The sequence below is a fragment of the Macrosteles quadrilineatus genome, unplaced genomic scaffold (genome assembly GCF_028750875.1).
Source record: "Macrosteles quadrilineatus isolate MER2022 unplaced genomic scaffold, UCM_ALF_1.0 Scaffold_2__2_contigs__length_208266976, whole genome shotgun sequence".
NCBI lineage: Eukaryota > Metazoa > Arthropoda > Insecta > Hemiptera > Cicadellidae > Macrosteles > Macrosteles quadrilineatus.
Genome location: NW_026542595.1, coordinates 38,865,404 through 38,890,288, shown reverse-complemented (window position 1 = coordinate 38,890,288; position 24,885 = coordinate 38,865,404). Strand labels below are relative to the sequence as shown.

Here is a 24,885-nt window from a genome sequence, read left to right as displayed (position 1 = left end):
AACTTAATATGGTAAAAGAATTAAGTTTGTAGCTAACAAACATACCTATTCCGAATTCCGAGAATTAAAGATCTTAATGCTATTAGTGGTATTAAAGCTATGTACTTACTAGAAAGGAATATCACTAGTATCAATAACATTCGGTATTTTCGAATCCTTCCTTTCCAGAAAATATTTACACTCAAATCCATGAAAATATTGGATAGAATAAAGGAAAACCTGAGTGCAGATAAATATCTATAACAATGTCAGTAGGTGATAGGTGGCGCGCCTGGTGGAGGTGGCGGGCACTAGGGGTGACGCCGACGCGGGCTCAGTCAGCTGAGCGTCCTCGGCGTCGCTGAACGTCCCGGCGCCGCCCCTCCGCACCGCTACAGACCACGCCGCCAGCCACACGCGTGAGTATGTCAGGGGCCCCACATGTGGCCACCATATGTGGTGTACTAGATCGCTAAAAAACACAAACATGTAAATTCTCAAACTATATAAACAAATTAAATAGTTTTTAATATTTACTAAACTGGCAAAAGAAATCAGTACTAATGAGTAATAAGAACAGTTTATTTATTTTCCTTGTCAAACGACAAGCTTTGTCAAGTTTAACTTAACATTAATAACTAATGAGCCCTTGGTGTCAACAATACCTCGGACAAAGTTATTTTAGAACTTAACGATCTAAAACTACCTGCATTTCGCACTAAACTCTAATGATATTATCTAAAGAAAAATCTAATGATTGATAGATATTAATATTTATCCAATTTTGTTTTTACTATCTTAGATTAAATAGCTACCTCGACAGTTGATTGTACATACAACTCAGTTACCATACCGCAAATAGTTCCAACTCTCACATTTTATTTTGTAGCTTATTGAATTATTTATATAATATATTGTTTATAAGCCCTAACTTGTATATAATTTACACGCGTGGTGTCTACCATAAAACACGCATGCGCCTCAGCGTACGCCCTACTAGAACGAGCCTACAACTCCATAGCAGTTTTTCAAATCCTCAATCGTGTACACTAAAATAACAGCCTACGTTTATTTTAATACAGTAAAATGTTACTCATGCCAAACCAGTTTTAATGATCTTTTTCCTAGGCCATAAGGCACGAGCCTGGGATTGTTTTTCACATTAAAGGTTGCGGCAGTATAACTTAGATCCTTGGTGGTTTGGCGGGATTTGAACCCGGGACCTCAGGGTCCGATGTTCCGCGCTGTACCACTGGACCAGCTCGCTACCCCAGGTCAAATTTTAATTAAAATTAGCACCATCAAGCTCAGTTTGGAAGTCGTATCAAGCGGTTTTATCACCAATTGATGAATAAATGAATATATTATAGATTTTAAAAAGAATTTCGTCCTCAAGCTGTTCTGTTCTTGGGAGTTTTGGTTCACTGATTTATAGAGAGTAATCACCATGGTTTAAGACTGGGTAAATAAGATTGATTTTAAGAAGTATTATTTATTATCCAACTTTGTATAACTAAGCTGATAAAATTGGTGTAATGAGAAATGTGGCGTTTCTTCAAAAATGTTGTTTAATCCGTTGAATGTATTAAAGTGCAAAATATTTGTTCACTGTCTCGAAATGGATACAATCAAGCTGGTGGTTAATAAATCAATGGTATCGACGCTCAAATGAATATGTTTTCAGGATTAAAACTCAAAATATATTAAAATAATAACACAACAACACAAATAACTCTAAACGCAAGGTATAACTACAAAAATAATTAATAAAATGTAATAAGTTAATAGGTATATTATCTCAACTAATAATGAGGTAAACGATTGTCATTGAATGAAACGTGTTAAATTTTTTACATCGGTTAAAAGTAATAATCTTTTTTTAAGAAATTACCTTTTATTGAGTAGACCTACTCTGTTTGTATGGCGGCCAGTTAACAAAACTTCATTACAATAAAATATTTCAAAAATACATTGATCAAAAACATGAAAAAATATTGACCCCAAGGAATAAAATACTAGAATAAAAAACGGATAGGAGTTTGTAAACATTAATTAATTGAAACATAAAACTCTTTGAAATTGCGAACATAATATCATTGTGCATAGATAAAAATATCTCTACAAATTAAATTTAAACTCATAAAACAATAAATTAAACTCCAACATAATCAGCCATACATGAACGTACCAAATTAGTAGTATTTTGGTCGTTAATAAAAACTACGCTAAAGAAATGAAACACTCATAACTACGTTTTTTATCTTAGTATTTAAATTAAAGTATATACAAAAATTCTTATAATTTTAACACTGTTATCAGATTGTTGTTGATAAACAAGTTCTCAATACTATCTTGGAGCAGATAATGTGTCTTTACATCAGGTATCGGAGTCCTACATGCGGGGAATTCAGCAGAACCAGTAACAGTGGGGTTTTACTGCCCATTTACAGTACGAACAACGTTCAGGATGGTTTTAACTGCTTGTGCTGAGACATGTTCTCTTGAGGTAGCATTTCTACATTTTATCCTTAGGTGTAAAAAAATCAATAGGTTAATATTTTTGACAATAATTTAATTTGTATGCAAAATGTTTTTGGTTTTAAATTGTTCTAAATAGTATTATGAAACGTATATTTTTTATATTTGTATGGCAAGATGACAACTTTTATTTCCGTTTGTTTATTTCTCAAAGAGTGGCTCCTCTTGCGCCTATGCCATTAGCTAAATGAAAATTCTTGAAAATGTTGGACGTATTTATTGTTTAAAAAAGTTTGTTTCGGTTTATTTTATGTAAATATCAATTTCTTTTATCGAATTGGGAAGAAATATTCTATATGCTAAACTTAGAAGTAAATAATTCAAAATAATGTTTTGCACTCCCTTTAAACAGATCAATCAGAAGTAGTACACAATGTGTGTTCCTACACATTTAAAACGTAAAAAATAATTATTTATATTATGTTATACGTATAGGCCCGTAATAATAAAATATTTTTGTAATCATTCAAATCACAGTAGGATTTATTAAGTCACAGTGCAAACATAAACAACATTGTTTAACCTCACCTTAAATAGTGAAAGCAGTGTTTGACTCTTAAGTAGTTCAGTACAGTTTCAATAATACTATGTGAATTATGCGTCAAATACATTATTTATAAAATTAATCTACGATTTATTTAAGCGAATATAGTCTCCATCATGAGCTTTTGAAATTGAATGATTGCATAGTTACAAAAGGTAAAGCCTAGACATTCAAAATCTTTAACGCTTTTAAACATGTGACTTCATTACCAAGGAACCTATTTTTGTGTAACGTTTTTGATTTATTAGTGTTTTATAAAGGCGACTTGTGTTTTAGTGGCCTTTGAGTTTTAATGATAACCTTTTGAAGTAACGACAACCAGCAAGGGCCCCTTTCCGGTGGGTTTTTTTTTTTTTAGGCTTCCAAAGGTCTTATCTAAGAATTGTTCTAAAGAACCATACGCGAATAATACCTCACTTGCAATAACGCCCTAAAGGTCCACTTTCTTCTACCGACCTATATGTGGACATGTGATATCGGGACTCAGCTCGCAGGACTTGCTTAAACAATATGTCAATTTCATTTAATCTTTATATTCGGTTATTTTCAAACTGAGAACCTTGTTCCTTGGAAAAATAGTCAAACTCTGTCTGTAACCGTTCGCTTCAGCAACATTAGAGGATCATTCTTGTTTAAATTTATTTTAAAATACTAAATTGTATACTTCGGACTAAGTCACGTAGTTGTTGAACGCAATTAATTGTCATATTCAACCCTCCCCCCACCCCCAACCTTGTACCTCAAAATGGTTTTACTTTTCCCGAACATTATGGAGACTACTGAATAAATTAGAGTCAAAAGAATATAATTGCTCAGTATTAGAAGTCGTTATAAAATAAATCTACATGCCAAAGGATTTGGTTATATAAAAGAAAAATCGCACCGATCATTCAATAAGCAAATTTCTTTTGCTAATAAAATGGCTACCCATACCTCATCATTTTTTTTCTGAATGACCACGAGAAATCAAACCAAACGCATTGTTAGAAATAGCTTGCACATCTCTTGGACTATGGTACCATGAGTATTTTACAAGATATATAAACACGTTTTGTTTGAATTGTACAGATATATAAAGCCACCAAATAATAAATTTGGTCGTCATCATATAAATAAATTCAAAACTGGAACGTTTTAGGCACTCGTACAAGTTATTAGACCTAATGTCTAGAAGAATGTCATTTTTTGTTTTTGAAATAAGTTTGAAGAATGTAAAATCATGTATTTCTTCCCAAAAAATATGACAGTTTCTATGACCAGTTTCGTAGAGAGATGGCACCTCAGTCGTACTGGTAAAAGCATCGGCAGTATTACAACTGCCTAAAACACGTCTGTTGCAGCATATCTCGTCAATTACTAAGCAAATCCATGTTCTTCATCGCACCCAAGGGTACTGGTTACTTTTTTAACAGTTTGATACCCACAACACCCAAAGTTACTGGATGGTTTTCAAACTCACATATATTTTTCACTAGTCTTCTGTACCTACCAATGCTGATCATTTTAGACAATCCTTACTCAATGTAGCGACCTCTTACTAGTTGAAAAGGAAATGTTTATACACATATATATATTCAATTTATTTACTCATACGATCAATAATAAATAGTTCATGTATATAATCCATGATAGGAAAACTATTGAGTAAGATTTATTCCTTTTGTTTAATTTTATTACACTTAAATCTTCAAATGTTATGCTTTAGTTTAAACGTAGAAGTTTAGTTTTTTTCAAAAGCACTAAACTATACTTTGAAGTAGTTCTATATAAAAATGTGTTCTCAAACCCCAAATAAAACATCGAAATTTAAATGAAAATTATTGTCAAAATAGCTATACTGATTTTAAGAAAAGATAAAAGGGTTAATTTAAACCAACATTGTGTCCAATATAAGATATATTAAAAAAAACCGACACAATACATTGATTACTAAATCACAGTTTGCGTGGATTCCTGTTCTGCTCAGCTTGCTACTAATGCTACAATTCTCCTTTATGGCTCTAGGTAAAAGGGCGTAACAATCGTCTGGATTTCTTCTAATCTTGCTGTTGTTCATTTCTCTCTCTGCCAAGCTAAGATATTTCTTGAACACCAAACTCAGCTCATTGTAAAAAGTCTTCTTTTATACATTTTTAGTATGAAAGACATTGTTTAAGCTTATTAGTATTTTTAAATGGTTTAAAATGACGTTTGTAGCATAGGGGTTGGTTAGAGAAATTGATTATTGGTTGCAGATGTAGCTATGCAGTCCTAAGTCCAAAAATTAGGGGGTGCAAACAAAAAAGTAAACGAATAATCTTTTTCCATTATATATTTCTATAAAAGTTGTATTATAACATAACAACGTAAGAGAACCTTTAATAATTAATACAATACTTCATAATAACAGTCAATTGACTCAAAAACTGCTCAAAAACAAGCCCTAAATAGTTCTTGCTTTTGACAACGCTAGGCTTAGGGTAAAATTTGATTTTCACACGTTTACCACAGCCTGATCTAAATTGTATCCTTGGCTGATGAAATGTACCTGAATCGCATATGTGAGAATTGATGGGAATTGCTTTCGTGAACATGTTACTCCTTTCAATTTAATTGAAGCAGTTTCTTATAGAAAATCCCCGTAAAAACCCGTTGTTAAATGTGATGGGTCCAATGTACTTTACAAACTGCACTAAAATGCAATTTGGAAAACTTTCAAGGTAATTTTCACTGTTGCCAATTTCGTATACGATGTCAACTACAGCATCAATACACAGGATCGCGGAGGTCCAAAGATAATTCCAAAGTATCACATGACAACATTTTGAAATAAAGAGGTGTTTGTTAATAGCTGTTGACATCATTGGCAGTCATCTTATGTCGCGTTGGTAGCAGTCATGGCATTGTTGATAGTAGTAATACACGATACAGGTACATTGAGACTGCTTAGCTTGCTCTTATTATACCCCATAATATAATATATGATATACCTACCCTGTGTAGAATATATAAATGTGTAATCCTTTTTTAATTCAATTTCATTCAGACAAAGAAACATTACAGATCATTTGTTATATAAATTACTGTGAAATTAAGTCCCTGTAAAGCAAAGGTTGAGTGCAGGAACCGAGTCGCAAACATAAAGTGAAAAGAATACACAACAACAAATACATAGATATATCAATTACATTCAACTGTGTAGTAAATATTATTGTTATGCTTATACGTGAAGGCAGTGTCTACGAAACACTACTCCTCCGTTAATAGTGGACGGATTGTTACAAACGATGTGTCAAAATTAAGTATTTTTTGTGTAGGCGCCCCCTTTCACCAATTCCTGTAATAAAAGTCCTCGGGCTTTGCCCCAAAGACCATCAAAATTCCAATGTATTTCTTATGAAGAAAAGATTGTCTTACTTAAACAGACAAATATAATTTGTATTAACTAAGTACTACAACATATGATCATAGTAGACACAAGAGCGTTCGTTTTCAGAGTGAGATAGTTTTCAGTTTCGATAAATGGAGTGGAGTGGTTGATTACATTATCTTTGAGTTGACTCTTTTAAGTCATCGGAAATTATGACTGCTATTCGTTTTGAAATAAAGCCTGCAATACTATGCAATTTCTCGAATTCAAGCAACAGGTGCACTAGTTAACTATATTACTTTTGTGTTATCGATATTACAATTCTAACAAACAAATTACTACATATATGTAATAAAAGGGCGAGGTAATGTACATCCAAGATTCTATTATCATGATGAACAACAACTTTTAATCTAGGATCAGCTAAACTATTGTATGTCTTCTAGTAATATTTGTAAATTTTTGATCACAAATCCTAAAATTGTACGTTATATGGCCTAAAATTAGAGTAACATTTTTTTAGTCGACATCAGCGCACTTAATTGCTGCCAACACGATACACTCGTTAAACCGGCTTCCAATTAAACAACAGAATGAGTAATTTATTGCACTGTTTAAAGTCAATGCGTTTAGAATGTACTCTGGTATATGGTTTCAAGCTAAAAATATAGTTTCAAATGCTTATAATTTAGGGGTCACGAGACAACAAAATTGCCATAGTCTTCATTTTGAGAATGATAAAGGATTTACTTTACCATCAAGAGATTAGTTTTATAATGAACGATTTTTGTTATAGGTCTAAATTAAATAAACAAGATGAGTTAAAATAGACTAATTAGGAACTAAGTCTTGCTCTTGTTACGAACATATCGTGTATTGCTTTTACGTGTAAATCATCTTCATTATCAGCTGTACTTCGTTACGCAAAGCTATAAAACCGTGTCTACCATAGACGGCCACTGCACATATTTTCACCAACAACAAACTCAAATTTAATATTTTTTGATACTCAATACTCATTGTATTTTGTCTAATACTCAATACTGTATTCTGTAATTTGCCAGTTTGTCAAAACCATACTTCATAAGTCGTTTATTTAATATTATAATTGTTGATTCGTAAATCGTAAACCAACCTATAATGCCAATATTAAATTTGCAAAATATATGTCAAATTAGAATAGTTTTGTTAAAACAATCCTACTGTTCCTCAAACTATCTACCTTCAAAAGTTTGGATAAAATAGGTACAGCCATTATTGAGTGGTGAGATGACAAAATTTTCGTTAGGCTCAATCTCAGTCGTAAAACTAACGTAATTTATTTTTGCTCTTTTTACCGTTAAATACCAATCATTGTATTTTTTAGTGGGTATTGTCACATTCATACATATAATTGAGGAAAATAAATAAAATAAACATCTCATAACAGTCAAAACATATATTTATGCTTATACTGTAACTCACAAGACAGTAAATATACAAAAAAGATGGTAAGTGGTGATCGATTTCGATTGGACACTCCAATTATCTGTCAAAATCTATCACCACTTAACATCTTTTTTTGTAAATTTGCCGTCTTGTGAGTAACAGTATAAGCGTAAATATATGTTTTAAGTGTTATAAGACGTTTTTTATTTACTTTCCGTAAAATTGTACAATACGTACAATGCTGATCAAAAAGTTATATAATAATTGACGTATACGGTTCATATATTTTTGTATTGTATATGAACTAACATTTCCAAACATCATCCAAATGAAGTTTTTTTTAATACGTATTCAATATTCCTAATAAAGCTGGTAAAGTTTTGGGTCAAGCAGTAAAATAATCGTTGTCCTCATTCCAAGACGAACACTCAAGACTGTTGTAAAGATAAGTTGTCCTTCCAATATAAACTTGGTGCAAGTACTAGTTTCTGCAATTAGTTTTGTTAGGGAGTTTATAAGTCAACATTTGTTTTCAGGTTTTGAGTAACATCACTGATAATTTGAACAACGCCCTGTTAAAATGGAAATGCTCTAGTTTTTTCAGTAATTTTTAATATATCAGAGAAGACAGAAGGAAAGCTCACGAAAGGAAGTAAATGCAGTATTGATTGTAACACCTGGATTTTGCTAATACCCAAAATGAGCTTTGAATAGCTAACTTTAATTTAAATGTAAATACCCCTGCTGCAGCACTCCTGAAGACTAAGCGAATCTCCATTTACCTGGCTGGATTTCTACTAAAATATTCCCGTAAAATGTTCAGATTTATTTCTTATTTAAATAACATTAATTTTAATGAGTACTTAGGTTTGCTTCTAAAGCGAAGGTATTGAGGTGTTTTGTATTTTTGTATTGATGTGTTGATAGCTTAGTATAAAATAAAAAAATTGTCAAATTTGATAAAAAAAAACTAATCCATAAGCAAGCAAACTACAACAGTTTATTTATTCTCCATACGAATAACATAGGAATTTTCTATTTACAATTTCTTTAAATATCTCCATAACCATTAGGCATACAATAACGCTTCAATATACAAAACTACATATTTTTTATCTCTAAAAAATGGTTTGGAAAGAAATTGTGAAATTTTGTGTTTTTAGGGTCGAAAATTGGAAAAACCAATTTTTACCCCATAACACCCCCCATAAACCCCCGTTTTCGTAGTCCGATAATGCTGGTTTGTGAACTCGTTCAAATAAATGTAGGTTTACACGTTTGTACTAAATTATTCAAAATCGGACCATTTTTGCTCGAGTTATCGCGCTAACGGACACACACACATTCACACACATATATATATAAATTGAGGTCGTGTTTGGCCTCTGGGGACCTCGAAACGAAAAAAAAAATCGATCCCGGGTCTAGGTCTTACCATGAGACCTAAGGCAACAGCTTATTCCCTATATGGGAAATTAGCTAAAAAACAAGATCGTTATAATTGGTAGCAATCTTTTCTTGTGTAAGCCTTAAATACACAAAATAACTACCAAATTAAACCCCAACTAATTCTCATTCTCTTTCAAAGTAGTAAATCTCATTAACTTTTAACCAATGCTTGTAAGTGCTACACTAAGTTATATATTTTTTTTATTCTAGATAAATCTTACTTAAACAAAACTGTTAACCAGGACTGACCTTATATGTTTATTTAACTGCAAGCTTACATAATTTAAAGTAAACATTGTAACTTACCATTTTAATACCAATTAATTACCTATTAATACCAATAGAGAGAATGTTAATGATTTTTTACGGTTTACGACTTACTTAGATACATCCTATGAGTGGTAAAAGTTAGCTAGATCTATACATATGTCAAAATACCTAAATGTTTCTGCTGCCATTATATATAAATACCAAGCTGCACGTTTTAGTAGATAACGAAAAATATTATGACAATTTAATAAATCAACTAAACAAACAAAAATATGAAATGTTATTTCAAATCTGAAAAAAAATTGGTAGTTCTGGAAAGTTATATAGAGTTATGAGAGACAAATTTATCGAATATTTACCTAAATTTATTTGTAAAATGTTATACAGTATGAGAGGTATAGACGAATGTTTATTACACAATTTGTCATTATGGATAGTATTATGAGTTTTCATTTACAAAGTCCCTCTACGAAAAAAAGTTTTGTGTTTACTAATCATTTCTTTTTGTTATTTACTTGATTACCAAAGCAAATATATGCTTGCGAAGAATTGTTTTCAAAACTATTTTGAATGGTATACTACACGCAATAAAGGGATTCCTGTAGCCAGGAATCCTCAGTATTTGTCATTATAAATTCTTTTCACCCTCGATCATTCGAGCTATAATTTTCCCGATAGTGGAATCCGAGTTAAGATATTTAATTATTACAAAATTGCTTATTCCATTATACATAATATTTACTAAATTTATATAATTGCTAGGCATTAACTTGCATTCTCAACAAAGCTTTGTTTTAGTAAACGTGTAGTATTTTTCGGCTTTTACAAAAGTTGTAGTTGTTTGTTCGTAGATTTGCAATTATGTAGCTTTATTACGTATGCATTCAGTTAATGCTCCATTAAAAAGATAAAGATATATATGTGAAAAGATTGATGCGTCTATAATTAATTTCCTAAAAAATTAACAATGACTTCTATGGTATGAACAAGCTACGGAATATAATTGATAAAAAGGTAGCTTATCAAAATTATACAGGTTTCCTTTTTTTTTGGGGGGGGGGGGGATTTCTTGTTGTAATTATTTAAAGTGTGTATATACTAGTAAATATATAAATATAACACATCAACTTAACATAGTATATTTAAAGCAATTTCATAAATGAAACAAAACAGAACACTTTTGTGAGCTGTTGGATTTTTTTGCATATGTAAAGAGATACAGTGATATCTTGAGGGCCATTCTCTAAAGCACTACGCCAACATTCAGGCTTGTGATAACCCGATCCTCACACTTTCAGACACAAGGTGAATATTGGCTTTGTATGTCGTTTGAAACATTATAATGCTACTGTTTCCCCGGTATTCTTACTGTCATTTATGATTATTTTTACGACCCAAGTCTGATCATCAGTAACTATTATAGCATAATGGTGATTATAGAGATAATTAAACCAAACAAGAGAATAATAGTGGTTACATGTTTAATTAAATAAATAAAAAAATTTGCAAAATAACACTCACCACATGGTGAGTACAAGTTTATAGTAATTTTATTGGAAAGAACCGGTATAAAATAGCAATATTATAAATCGCACAATCCGAAACTTTTACAACAACTCATCTTAATAGACAGCGTGGAGCTCTGTATTGCAATAGATGGCCCACTTAAAATAATACACCACCAACAGCTGGCATTAAATCTTAAACTGAATTTCTTAAGGTATCAATGATATTTACAAATAAATTTATAGTTTTAAACATGTTTCAGACGTGTAATGTTATACTCTATTAAATAACTTCTTTATCAGCATCGTACGTATTATTAAATTACCTGAAAAACATATATTCCATATATACATATACATATATACTGTACTATGTTACTCTATTAACACAACTATATATATATGATCAATTAAAAATCAACAAAACTTCCTAATGGCATAGTATTGCATGTAAAAATAATAAGTGGATTCAGTTAAAATGCATTGTAAAATATAGCTAATATTGAATTATATGGCAATCCTTAAATCATAAATAGATATAATTAAATTTATTAATAAAGCTTGATTCAATTCCCTGATTTTAAGAGACTTGTAAAGTCTGGAAACACTGAAATTAACTTCCTATTAAATGATGAAAACATTTCCGTACGTTTAAAACGTTCTTTAATGGAAATGGCTAATCAATAGTTTGATACTCAATTAGTTAATAAATTACTAATTGAAATACCTGAAAATTTAGTTTTCAGCCCAAATTGGACAACGGAAATCTTCTGCTTTTCAATAATTGCTTGCTCGTGAAGAATTCAATGAGTGATATCCCGATCTTCTTTTAGAATCCTTAAATTATTAGCCTAAATGGCTTTCTTAAATATCAAGTTGAAATAATTTGCCCCAAATTTATAATTTTTACTATTCAATTAAATAATTATACACTGTCCGTCACAGGCCTGTGTTCCGTCCGCAAGAACCATTTGCCTATTTTATTGTAACAATGTACGCATAATTGTTTATGTTTGTGTGGCATTGACGACGTCCAAGCGACCGACGATGAACAGATACTTCACGAATTGCTGCTGACTACATGACCATGACGCAACTATCGTCGAAACTATGGTTGTATACAATAAAACTATCTTTGAACTCTTTGAACGAAAGTAAGTAAACCACAATATTTATTTGACTTACCAGCTCAGGGGCAAGCTACAACAATGAGTAAAGTTATAGGTATTTGGCGCGTCAATAAACCTAACAAACTACCAAATACTTCTTTTAAAATAAATATATATGAAACATCGTATAAATTCCGTTATGTTTATAAAAAGGGGCAACTGAACAGTTTCCATATTAATGAACCCATTTTTGGGGGTTTCCAAAAATAATTGCTAAGTTATTACGTTGTTTTTGCCTTAAACTACATTAAGAATAAGAATAAGAAGAATAAGAATATTAATTTTCCTTTTGACAAATTACATGCATTTGGAATCGTCAGTTAAACAAGGCATAATGATCACAAGGCATTCACAAGGCAAATTCAATATCAATCAACATGCTTCTACAAAACTCTCAAAATTTCTACAATAAATAAATAAATATATAATAATAAATAATCACTTTATTTTCACAACTAAAAAACTAAAAATTCAAGGTCTAACTACACATGCAAGTCATAAATATCACATATCAAGAGTCAAGACTTAAAAATAGGTAAAAAACTTAAAAATAGGTACTTACGGATGCTGCTGGTATATTAAAAAAATCATTCCAGGAATACAGTGGGTTGGGCCAATAAAAGGTTTCTGAATTGGTTTTGAATTTTGAAAAATTCTGGTTTCGGGCTTCACATGGGAGTCTGTTAAAAAATCTTAAACTTAATAAGCTGTGTTGAACTTGACTTTTTCTTAATCCAACAAATGGCACATCAAAAAGGTTCTTAAATCTAGTGTCATGCTCATGATAATCCTCTCTCAAATTAACATTGTCTATCTTACTTTTTAAATTAAATAGGCACACAAATACATATAAGCTAAAACATGTCATCAAGCCCTCAGATACAAAAATGGGCTTACAATGGTCTATGGACGTTGCATCAGCCAGCAGACGTACTGCTTTCTTTTGCAGTAGCAATACACATTTTACATCTGGTGCACTGCCCCATAGCCTCAAACCATATAAAATTACACTTTCAAAAAAGGATTTGTAAGCAGTTTTGACATAATCTTTAGGTACACACATTTTCAGGTTTCTGAGCACGTTATTGTCACTGCAGTTAGAACCCTAGATACTGTGTTCCAATATCTAAAATGGTTATATAAAAATTAATCGATATTGCGTAGTTAGTAGATAAAATTTTATTATAACCCGTTTTACGAAGAGGAACCCCTGCCAAGAGGTTTTACTACAGGGTGAACATAATGCTGCACATTTTCCATGCATGGCTTTGGAGCAAGATTTCCCGTTACCTTTACAGAAATAGTCCAGAGATCTTAAAATCTAGAACACCAGATAGTAAGCCATGTATTCTTCGTTTTGATTAATACCTCTTTAATAAAGAGAAAGTTCCCAAACTCTGTGAAACATTATTTTTTCAAATATTTTCTTTACTACTATATTTGAAAATACCACATACTAGTAAATGAATATTTATTTTAAATTTCATGTATATTTGAGTTTAATTTATTTGATTATTGTTTGAATAGAAAAATAACCAAGCATAGGCAAATTAGAACATATAAGCGATAATAAAGGCGCTACAATAAAAAACTATTGGTTTTTCGTAAAAAATATAACTATTACTCCCTTAAAACATCAAACCTTTAAAAAATCATTTGTGTGGTTATGCCAACATTTAAATCTGGCAGCAACAAAAGATATTTCAATTTTTCAGTCGAAAGATTGTAAAAAAAATGACAGTGTGGTGGGAAATCGTTAAGGTCTAATGTATATTACATGGGGAGTTGGCGGGACATGTGTTAAGTGTCAAGATGATGAATGTTGGTTAAGAGCTGGACCATCTCAGTCTAGAGATGACAGAACACAGAAGACACTTCCACACCTAGGAAACGCATTAACAATGATTAGAAATCAACTAAAAGCTTTCAAATCTACTTTTATCATATTATGAATCGTTCCTACGTGATTGGTTACATACATTTTATTTGGACAACTAACTGATTAATAATAATAAAGAAGCATTTATGTAGATTTTGCATCGTAAAACTTAAAAAAGTACATCTTATACTTAATCCCATACATGCAGATTATGGATATTTACCCAGATATCTAGAATTTTTTTTTATACGGGAACAATACTATCTTTGTAGTATTGCAAACGTTCTTTAAGGAACTTGGTATATATTATTATAAATTAAAGAGATTTACGTTGGAAAAAATCCAACATAAATTTTTACGATTGTAGCCTTTTGAGTTTGTATGACTTAAATTATAAAAGAATTTCGAATTGTATGAAATTATTTAATAAACTCATTTATTTACCATTTAAAATTCGCAACTAAACGACCCCAAGATAAAAAAGATGGAATAACTAGTAGTTGAAATATCACGTTTTAGATGTAAAATAAGGGTTCACCCCCATTTTCCTTACTTTAAAACTAAACTACGTGACATTTCAGTTACTTGTCATTCGGCCTTTTTACCTTGCCGTCGTTTAATATGGAATTGTACAGTATAATGCAATAAAGGTATCCGTGAGATTTGTTCATAAAATTTGCCTTTTTTATACATATGTTTATGTATGAAAAACAAAATGGCGAATACCTGGTTTTTCGGACCCATCTACATAAATAGGGGTTTCTTCCTTTTAGTATGAGTATCATATTATCAAATTATAAAGTCTTGCCAAGTTTTATTGACCCACTTTTTATGATAGGGAAAAAAATTAATTCTTGTAAGTTCCTTTAAAAAATATATATTGAAGAGGAGGAATTTGTAATTTAGTACGTTTTGTAATGTTTAAGATTTCTTTTTAGTAAAGACGTAGAGTACATGCATTCCCTGAATTATTAATTCATTAACGATTCAGCTAAACGTATTATAGTAAAAGAAATACATTTCGTTTGGTAAAATTTAATTTAGTAACAGAATATTGTAAGTCTTGGTAGCACGCAACCGTTCTATCAGTTTAACATTCTAACTGTATAGGTTAAGATATCGTTTTAACATGCTGCGACTATTTTACTGCTGCTTATAATCGTTTATAGATCTTACACCAACTAATAAAACGACTATATTTTATCATAGTATTATATATAGTTAAAAATATTATTCTAACAAAAGTTTATATTAATATGAATTGTTGAATTTGTTGAGTTAAATGTCACTACAAAACTACTGCGAATGCAAATTTTTAAAGTTCTTATATAGGCTTTTTAAATTGCGTTGTTTTTTATTCGGTTAAAATTTGTAATGAAGACAAAGAAATAAAGAAGATGGAAGGCCTTGATAATGTTCAGTTTGACCGAGACCAATAATGTTGGACGAGATATATGGAGCTGTACAATGGACGTCTGTAAATTGCATTGAGCGTCTTGATCTGGTTGGTATTACTTGTCTGGTATAGGGGGGGATTCATTCCACAATTTATTTGGTTTTGCAGAAATAGTCTGTGATACTGTTGTATAAAAATTGGTTCTTGGGAGGGGGTTCAATATATTTTATGTTTACTTTCGAGATTCGTTTGTGGTAGCGTTGTATAATAAGTGAACATATTTTACATTGAATATATTAAATATTCAAAACTTCTTCATAAAATGAAGTATTTCCGAATGATCAGAGTATTTTAAACAATATAAAACTTAATCGTCTTGGTAAACCGTCGTACTACCGTACTACTAAAACTCAAAACTAAAGTACCTGAGAAAGCTACGGGGACTAATCCCATACTACTTAAAATATTTATACATATATTTAAGAAAACTGGTATTAGGAGGGTAAATTTTCTAGGGTTCATATACCATATAAAAAACATAAGATGTTAAACCTTTCAAAATGCTGTGCGGTAATTTTGTAGACAATGCTGAACAAGCTATTGCTTTATTCGGGGGCATTATACTTCTGAAATGCCTTTATAAAATATTTTCATAAATAGGAAGTAGTACTAGGTTTTAAGTATGATCATAAGTAGTAGGTTGTCTCTATAAATTATTATTTCAGGTAATTCTTGCTCGTTCATTGAATGAACGAAGTGAATTCTCATACTGGTGTGAAATGCATCTTTATGTTGATCGAAATCTCGAGAATGCCTAAAGTTATCAACTTGATGTGTTGCACAAAGATTCTATACCACTTTATCTTGCGACCATTAGTTGTTGAAAAATATTTGTTCCGTAATTATTATAAAATCTTAAAAAAACATTTTTAATTTTGTCCCATAAGATTAACATTATGAGCTACCTTCTTCTTCTTTTTATTTGTTTACATTTTACGACCTACAATTTTGTCGTTTACTTGAGACAAAGAGAACGACTACTCTTTCATCCATAGAGTAACAGTCAAACCGTATTCACATTATAACTCTACAATTTCTAGGATAATAATGTATTTACGAAAATACTGGCAGGAGTTAACAAATTATCTACTAAAATGTATCGCAATTGATTGAAAAATAAATATTTACATGTTTATTCTACAAGCTACGTTTCTTCAGTAGGCAATGCTATATAATAAGTACGACGCGACGGTAAACGATGCCGTGGGTGAAAGTCTACTAACTTATTGTTTCCTAAATTGCTAAAAGTTAAGTGTTATCTTTGACTAATTAATATTAGATAAGATTTCACTATCTAATAATCAATGGTTTTAGTTATTTTCGTTCTGGTTGTTCTAAATTAAATTTCCGTAAGGCCTCGCGTCGGTGGCTTTATCTATTCAGTCAGTCATTCAAATGTTGCCCCAAAATATTTAGATAAGTTACTGTACTTTCATATTACTGTATAATGATATAACATAAGTACTAAGACTTTTTTTTATCAAATAAGGTTTTTTTTCATTTAATATATCTTTTTTTCATCGGTCGTCTGCAGTTCACTCGCTAACTAAGACAGAATCAGTAATGCTGCCTTACGTTAACCCTAGGTCTGGCACGACCTTCTCACCGCAGTATTTCACCTTCCTTTTTTTTGAACTTTTGGAACAGTTGCACGGAACTGTTTGGAATAGATTTGTTAAAACCGTTACATTACAAACAAAGAGTTCCATTCCATTTCCTTTTTAGCGAATTTCCCTATAGGGAAGTAGCTATTACCGTAGGTCTCATGGTAAGACTTAGGCCAGGGACCGATTTACTTTTTCATTATGGTGTCCCCAGAGGCCAAAAACACCATTCGTTCAAATTTTTATATATGTATATTTATATATATATATGTGTGTCCGTGAACACGATAACTTGAGTAATTTTTATCCGATTTTGATGAAATTTGGTTTGAAGGTGTAAGGCGGGATAAACTTGAATGAGTTCGCGATCCAGCATGATCGGACCATGGGAACCGGGTTTTATGGGGGGTTTTATGGGGTAAAAATTGGTTTTTCTCACTTTTGACCCTCAAAACACAAAATTTCCTAAATTTTCTCTAAACCTTCTTAAAGAGCTTTAAAAAACAAACAATTCAGTATATCAAAGTGTTTTTGTACGGTTATTGGTTACGGAGAAAACTAAAAAAAATGGTAAATTTAAAATTCCCATGTTATTCTTATGGAGAATATTGTCAAACGTTGTAGTTTGCTTGTTTATGGATATCTTTTGATCAACCTTGGCAAATATATTCATTTTATACTAAGCAATAATTATTTTACTTAAAACACACACTTTATTAGTTTCCTTGTAGCAGCAAACCTAAGTACTCGTTAAACCTAATGTTATTTAAATAGATCAATTGAAAATCAATTCAGCCAAATGGAAATTCGCTTGGACGGCAGGTTTGCTGCGGCGAGGGTATAAGGTGTTCATTTTGTTTTTCGTGGATCTCTGTCTTCAACCTCCATTTTGTCTAGTGATTGGAAACTTTCTCTTAAATCGATGGTGTAATTTCAAGTTAAAGAGTTCGGGATCAGTATGTCTGATATTAATATAAAAAAGTTTGAATGTTCAATTTGTGACAAACACTTTGCTAGTAAATTTAATTTAACGCGCCATACACGTAATGTGCATGATAGTTGTTGTAGTGAACAAGCTGACTGTTCAAACAACCCGAAAAGGCTCTCATCAATTTTCGTGGTTTGAAAACTTGATCCAGCATCTGGAAGAAGCCCATGCCATTGAAATAATAGTTGGGGAGCTGAATTTCGAAACAGAAGAAGGTAAGTTAAATTTATTATAATTATGAACTTCACAATTGTACTGTATCCATAAATATAAATAATAATAACACTTTTGATTTTAATTTGTGTGCTTTTTCGTTATGACTCCTGCTCCATCAACAATACCTTATACCTTATAACCTTTCTCATTGTTAGCAAATTTAACAAAACTGTGCAATTTCTTTGAATAGTTTTCTTTAGTATATTATCTTTTATGAATAAGCCGGTTTTCGTGATGTAATGTAAGAATAATTAAATAAACGAAACCAGTTAACTAACTTAAAGGTTATGTCTATAAAAGACTTGTTATTATTATGAGGAGGAGCAAAAAAGGTATATTATCATAATAATTAAATTTTTATGCAGGAAAAATAATCAAGTTGAGAAGGAACGGAGCTATTTGTAATATAACGGTTTCACCAAACCTATTCTATACTTTTTGTCACAGTTGCGTTGAACATTATCCCAAACAGTTCCGTGTAACTGTTCCAAAGGTTCTAAAAAAAGGAAGGTGAAATACTGCGGTGAGAAGGTCGTGATCTGGCGGCGTCGTCTGCTAGCCGTGCACCTGTGAGATGGCAGAGGTTTTGGTCAACTTTGGTAGTGGCCTCATTAAACTGTTAATAACTCTGTTATATTGAATGGAAAACACAATAAATTATATATATTCTGATTCAGCACAAAACAATGAACAATTTAGTGAAAGTTATTTATTTTTTTACTCATAGTTGTCATAGTAACAAAGAGACAAGTTTATTTTTTTTTTACTTTGAAAAATAAAATTTGAAATTTTATTGATTATAAGAAGTTTTAAAATTTTTTTTTCTTATAAAGATATATTGGAAAAGGTTTGGCAGTTTAGTACTCTACATAGTAATATAAAGGCTTTTGGAATAATTGTAAAAGGATTAGTAAAAAGTCAATAAATCTTTCAAAATGTGTTTTCACAAAAAAAACGCAAATAAAATTTTGAGTGATGTCAAAAATAGTAATAAATTCCAAGAGTCAATAAAAGTTGCATGTTTATACTCAAAAACCATAGGGCTTTCAATAAATATTTGTATTTTACTGATTATTGCAACTGAAAAAATTAAAAAACTCAAAATATAAACAACTTCTACATTTTTTATGAAAAATGTATAACATATTCGCATGAATGAAATGATTATAAAATCTTCAATACCTCATGTATGAAATTCTGAGATATAAATTTTGTTACTAATTTTATGTACTTTTATAATATATATAGGGTTTTTTACTAAACCTAAGTAATAAGTCTCCTATAGAGTGTTTTGTAGAAAGTCGCAACCGAAAAATTCATTTTCGAAAAAAGTGACAAGTCATTACAAAGTGATATGGTGAAAAAAAAACAAGTCATAAACTGGGTTGAAAAACATTGAAATATATATTTTATGACTAAATATGATTATTACAAATATTTACAAAGTAAGCCTACATTGTATTTGGCATACAAAATTAAAATCGGCTAAGCCTACGCAAAAAATTGGCTGCCAACCAAAAAATGAAATAGCCTTGGCCTAAATTAGAAATAAACTTATAATGAAGAAAGTATATTTACAAGCATGGTTATAGGCTATAAACTGTACAAACAAAAAAGAAATAGGCCTAAATTATAAAAAAACTTTATTAATAAGTCGCCTAAAGAGTTTTGTACTGCACTGTCACAGCACTATAAAAAATCACCTGTTTTCAAAATTTCCCACACGCGTATATAGAAACGCCCGTAGATGTTTTATATATGAAAAATAAAGCCCGTAATCTCATCTTCACAACAGTATAGGTTGTTAGTAATTTATTCCATCATAACACAACGAAATATGTGTTTGAGTGTGCCAATGACAAATTCGGCTCAATGAGCCTCTGCCATCTCACACTACACTTGCCAAATTCGGCTCATTGAGCCTCTTGCCAGATGTAGGGTTAAGTTTACTAAGTAACTTTACTTAACTAAGTGTTTTGTTAAAAATCTGTGTCTAATGATGTCACAGTACTATGTTTATTTGTTCATACAACAATCTTTCTGTGTTTAATGTGTTTTTCACCGTCAAAGAATGTAGGCCTACGGTAGAAAGTTTAAACTAAGAAAGGTAGGCCTTAATATAACCCTAACTTACCTAAATAGACCTAAAAAAGTAATGTATCCTATAACTTTCTTTTAGCTACTATATCTGTGTCCTTATAGTAGGCCGCCTACTTAGATTAAGTTACCCATATTCAGGGGAACAGTTTTGCAGAGAACCTAGCCTACGATAATTTATCAGATGAAATATTTTTGTTTAACTACCCCCTATGCGTATTTTTGTTTTTTATACCCTATGCGATAACTTATCGTAATCGGTTCACTTTTAGGCGATACAACTTACCGTACCTATTTATCATGTAGGCCAAGGCCTATTTCAATATTGAACAATTTATGCCTAAGATCTTTTTTTAAGGAGACTCTTTACACTGTGTAGCCTACTTTTTAGTTTATAATAGGCCTAATAACAAAGGTAACATTTTTAAAAATCAACATGAATCTTTTGTGTATGATTTGTTAAAGAGATAAATTTTTAAATAGCCTACATAAGTTAGGCTACGGTAAGTTAACTTTGATCTTTTTCATGAGTTTATAAAAATTTAGGCTATTTTTCTTACCTATGTTACCTACTGGGTAAGTTACAGTTCCGCAGAGAACCAACAATAACTTAATTATTTTATCAGATGAAACTTATCGGTTTGATTTTAACTTAACTTAATGTCGTAGGCCTAGGCCTATTGAATTTAAGTTCATCATACATTTACCATATGATATAAAAAAATAACGTTTAAAAAATCCCACTTCCCAGAGCCATAGGTACACCTACCGAGGTAACCAAACATTAAAGAAGCATTTTATTGTTTTATCCTTGGTTGTTTTGCTATTAGGTAGGCCTAGGCCTATTTGTTTTGTTTCTTTTGGGTACACTTCCATATCTGTTGGCACAAACAACCGAATGAGTAATATCGATCGATATATCGAATTAAACAATCGAATAATTAATATTACTCATTCGGTTGTTTGTGCCAAAGATATGAAACTGTACCCTTTCTTTTTAATAGGCCTAACTTATTATTTATTTTTGGTCAATTGTAAATTAGTCCTAGACAGTAGTTTAGCCTAATTTCTTAAATAGGTATGAACAAAAACCGTACCAACCATAAATCAATTTTATGTTTAGCGACATACATTGGAAAAAAAGAATTTTTTTAAATTGAAAAATTGAATCGGATAAATATTGATATGCATTGTTAAGATGAAATGTATTTAACTTACTCATCCGATAAAATATTTGGCAATTATATAGTATGTCTACATTAAGAAATGATGCAATTTTTAGATGTTTCCTTACAGTATTTTTCACGCTGATTCCAAAAATGCAATCCGTTTTTGTCGGAAAGATTCCTAAGTAGATGTAAAACGAAGGCTAAAATTACGAATCTAAGGTTCATTTCGCGGTTCGGATGGTAATATGGCGTGGTCTGGACGGGTTCGAATGTGGGCTGAGGACTGTGTGAGCAAAGCAAACAGCTGTTTATACTTGACTCAATGCGGAATTAAATCAATTTGTTTTGAAACTAAATAATCAGCTCTTAGTTAAGTAGGCATGTGGGGAAGGTAGGATGGGTTTTATGTGAATTTGTGACTGTATTAAGTGTTTTGAAGTTAGGTTCGATTAGGAAGGTAAAGTTTAGGTTATAACGAACCGGCTCATTAATTTATGCTACCTCCAGACTGTCTTTGCACAATTGAAATAGTGGTTGAAACACAATGAAATAACAATATAAAAAATGCTTGCAAACAAAACAAATTGAAATATTTATCTTGTTATTTTTACCTTAAATTCAATTTCCATAGGTAGGCCTACAGTACTTTATTTGTTTCTATATACAGGCTTCTATTCTTCTGGTAACATGGTCCTACAGGTTAAAATACTTAAATAATAACATTGTTATGCATTTTAAATAGTAACATTGTTTTGCATCTTACCTTAAGAAGGAGTTCCAGATTACTTATAAAGAAAATGATTTTTATAAAATAAAAAAGAATATAAGATGTTTTAACATTAAAACCTAATGAACTATGCATTAAAAATTCAATAAAAATTAAAAAGTGAAAAAATTGTTAGTAAAAGTTTTGAACATGCCCGACCGGGATTTGAACTAGGGACTCTAGCATTGAACTCCGATCAGTTAGCCACTACACCACGGCCACTTCTAATCAAGTAAGGTAACGAAAGCCATTACGAATACGAGAATCTAGGTCTCGTAATTGTAAGATAACATTTCCCAAAAATTGTCTTGCTCGGTAGAACTTTTACCAAACGAAATTCGACTGACTACAACAGTTCCTACAGGTTTAATCATTTATTGATCTCATAGGCCTATCTATCAATGAAGTAAAAAATTGGAATATTTTAAAGAAAATGTCAAGAGGGGTTCACCAGTTAATTAATAATAAAAAAAGTAAGCCATAGATAAGTTAGGCCTACACACAATGTTATCGTAGGCTAACTTAAGTACTTTATTACTTTTTTTTAATGGTCCTTTACTTATGCTAAAACAAATGGTTGGCAACCATATGACACAAAAACAACATTGATTGTGAAAGGCCTACAATAAACAACACTCTACAAACTAAACAAATAAAAACTATTTTTTTTACTCATGCGTTAATTTAGTTAAAGTTTTTTCATTTTCTCTGTCAATGGTTACTATCTTTTTTAGGCTTCGATTTTATAAGAATAAAGTGTGGATAACATAAAATGTTAGTTTGTCTCTTAAAACACAAATTTTACCAATTTCATATTCCATATCTGGTCAGATCTGGATGCCAGATACGATCAGATCTGTGATGCCAGATCTGAACTAATTCCATACCTGGTTATATATGGGTGCCAGATCTGGAATATGTCCAGATATGTCATCCCAGATCTGGGACCAGTCCACTTTCCCGGCTGTGATAATATTCAATAGTTTGATGCCATGAAATGGTGTTAGTCAAATTAACCCTGTTCTCATAAGGGTTACTAACACCATTTTATGGCATCAAACTATTGAATATTATCACAGCCACCTACATCATGTATTAGAGGTGGCTGTGTGATATTATTCATAAGAATTCTGAATTAACCACAGTACTCAAATTGCCATTCGCGATAGACCTAGGGTACTCTTGCATTACTTGCTCTAGCTTTTATAATTAACATTATTAATTCAATTTATGATAGGGCCAGGGGCCATCACATAAGGTTTAAAATCTTGTAAATTTTATGTTTTTTTTTTAACTTTTATGGTTGATATAGGCGATAGAGTCTTACTGTTATTCAGTGCTCGATTTGGGGGGAATGCAGTGGAACGGAGTTCCGGTACCTCTCATTCAGAAAGATAAAAATATTTGCATAAATAGTTACCTACATAAATAGATATTTCATTACATTTCATTTGGCTTCAGTTAAAAAAAATTTGGTAGCCTTAAAAAAACTTGAAATGAATGATGAACGGTTTGCTGAATGTAAGAAAGAATAGTAACAATATTAATAATTCTCTCAATTCACCGTAGCAACGTGGTTACAACGAGGTTATTACCAAAAAGTTTGCCGAATCCTTTAAAATTTGAATTCAGGGGATTTTGTGGGTAATCAAGACTTGATTCCGGCTAATTCCGGGGATTACTACCGGGTATTGCGGGTAAAATGAGCAAGTTGTGTTAGCAACGCTGGTCATCACTGCAACTGTCGCCGCACGAACTTGCGGCGGGCCGCAGAGGCAGGGTTAAGGGGCACCAAAGACTAAAGACAGATTATATATTAAGGTAGCCTATATAGAATTGTCTTCGTTCATTCTCATACGCGACTTCGGAGCGTACTCCTAGTTATATCATTGATCGACCATTTGATATCTTTCAAAAGGAATTATAATTTCAATCACCGCCTCCTAGAATGGGAGGCTTAGTAACAGTACATATTGCACCAAGGTGAAAACACGTTTTGCATGCTAATGATTGTGTTACAGGTCCATGACTACTAAAATGCCAACGCCACAGCAAACCTGCAGACTAAGCGAATTGTAATTCGTCTGTTAGCGAATTTCCCTATAGGGAAGTAGCTATTACCGTAGGTGGCACGGTAAGACCTAGACCCGGGACCGATTTACTTTTTCATTTTGATGTCCCCAGAGGCCAAAAACACCATTCGTTCAAATTTTTATATATGTATAAATATATATATATATATATATATATATACGTCCGTAAACGCGATAACTTGAGTAATTTTTGTCCGATTTTGATGAAATTTGGTTTAAAGGTGTAAAGCGGGATAAACTTGAATGAGTTCGCGAACCAGCACGATCGGACCATGGGAACAGGGCTTTACGGGGGGTTTTATGGGGTAAAAATTGGTTTTTCTCACTTTTGACCCTCAAAACACAAAATTTCCCGATTTCTCTTTAGACCTTTTTAAAGAGCTTAA

The 24,885-nt window shown here is 31.5% G+C and overlaps 1 protein-coding gene across 5 annotated transcripts in view; it reads left to right on the top strand.

Moving 5' to 3' along the window:
- Positions 1 to 322: 322 nt before the first annotated feature.
- Positions 323 to 24,885, top strand: part of LOC128985705 (glutamate receptor ionotropic, kainate 2-like) — a 79,379-nt gene continuing 54,816 nt past the window's right edge. For all 5 annotated transcript variants that reach the window (XM_054405497.1, XM_054405498.1, XM_054405496.1 and 2 more), the window contains exon 1: positions 323 to 398. The gene's annotated coding sequence lies outside the window, so the exon portion shown is untranslated. The remainder of the gene's footprint in view (positions 399 to 24,885) is intronic.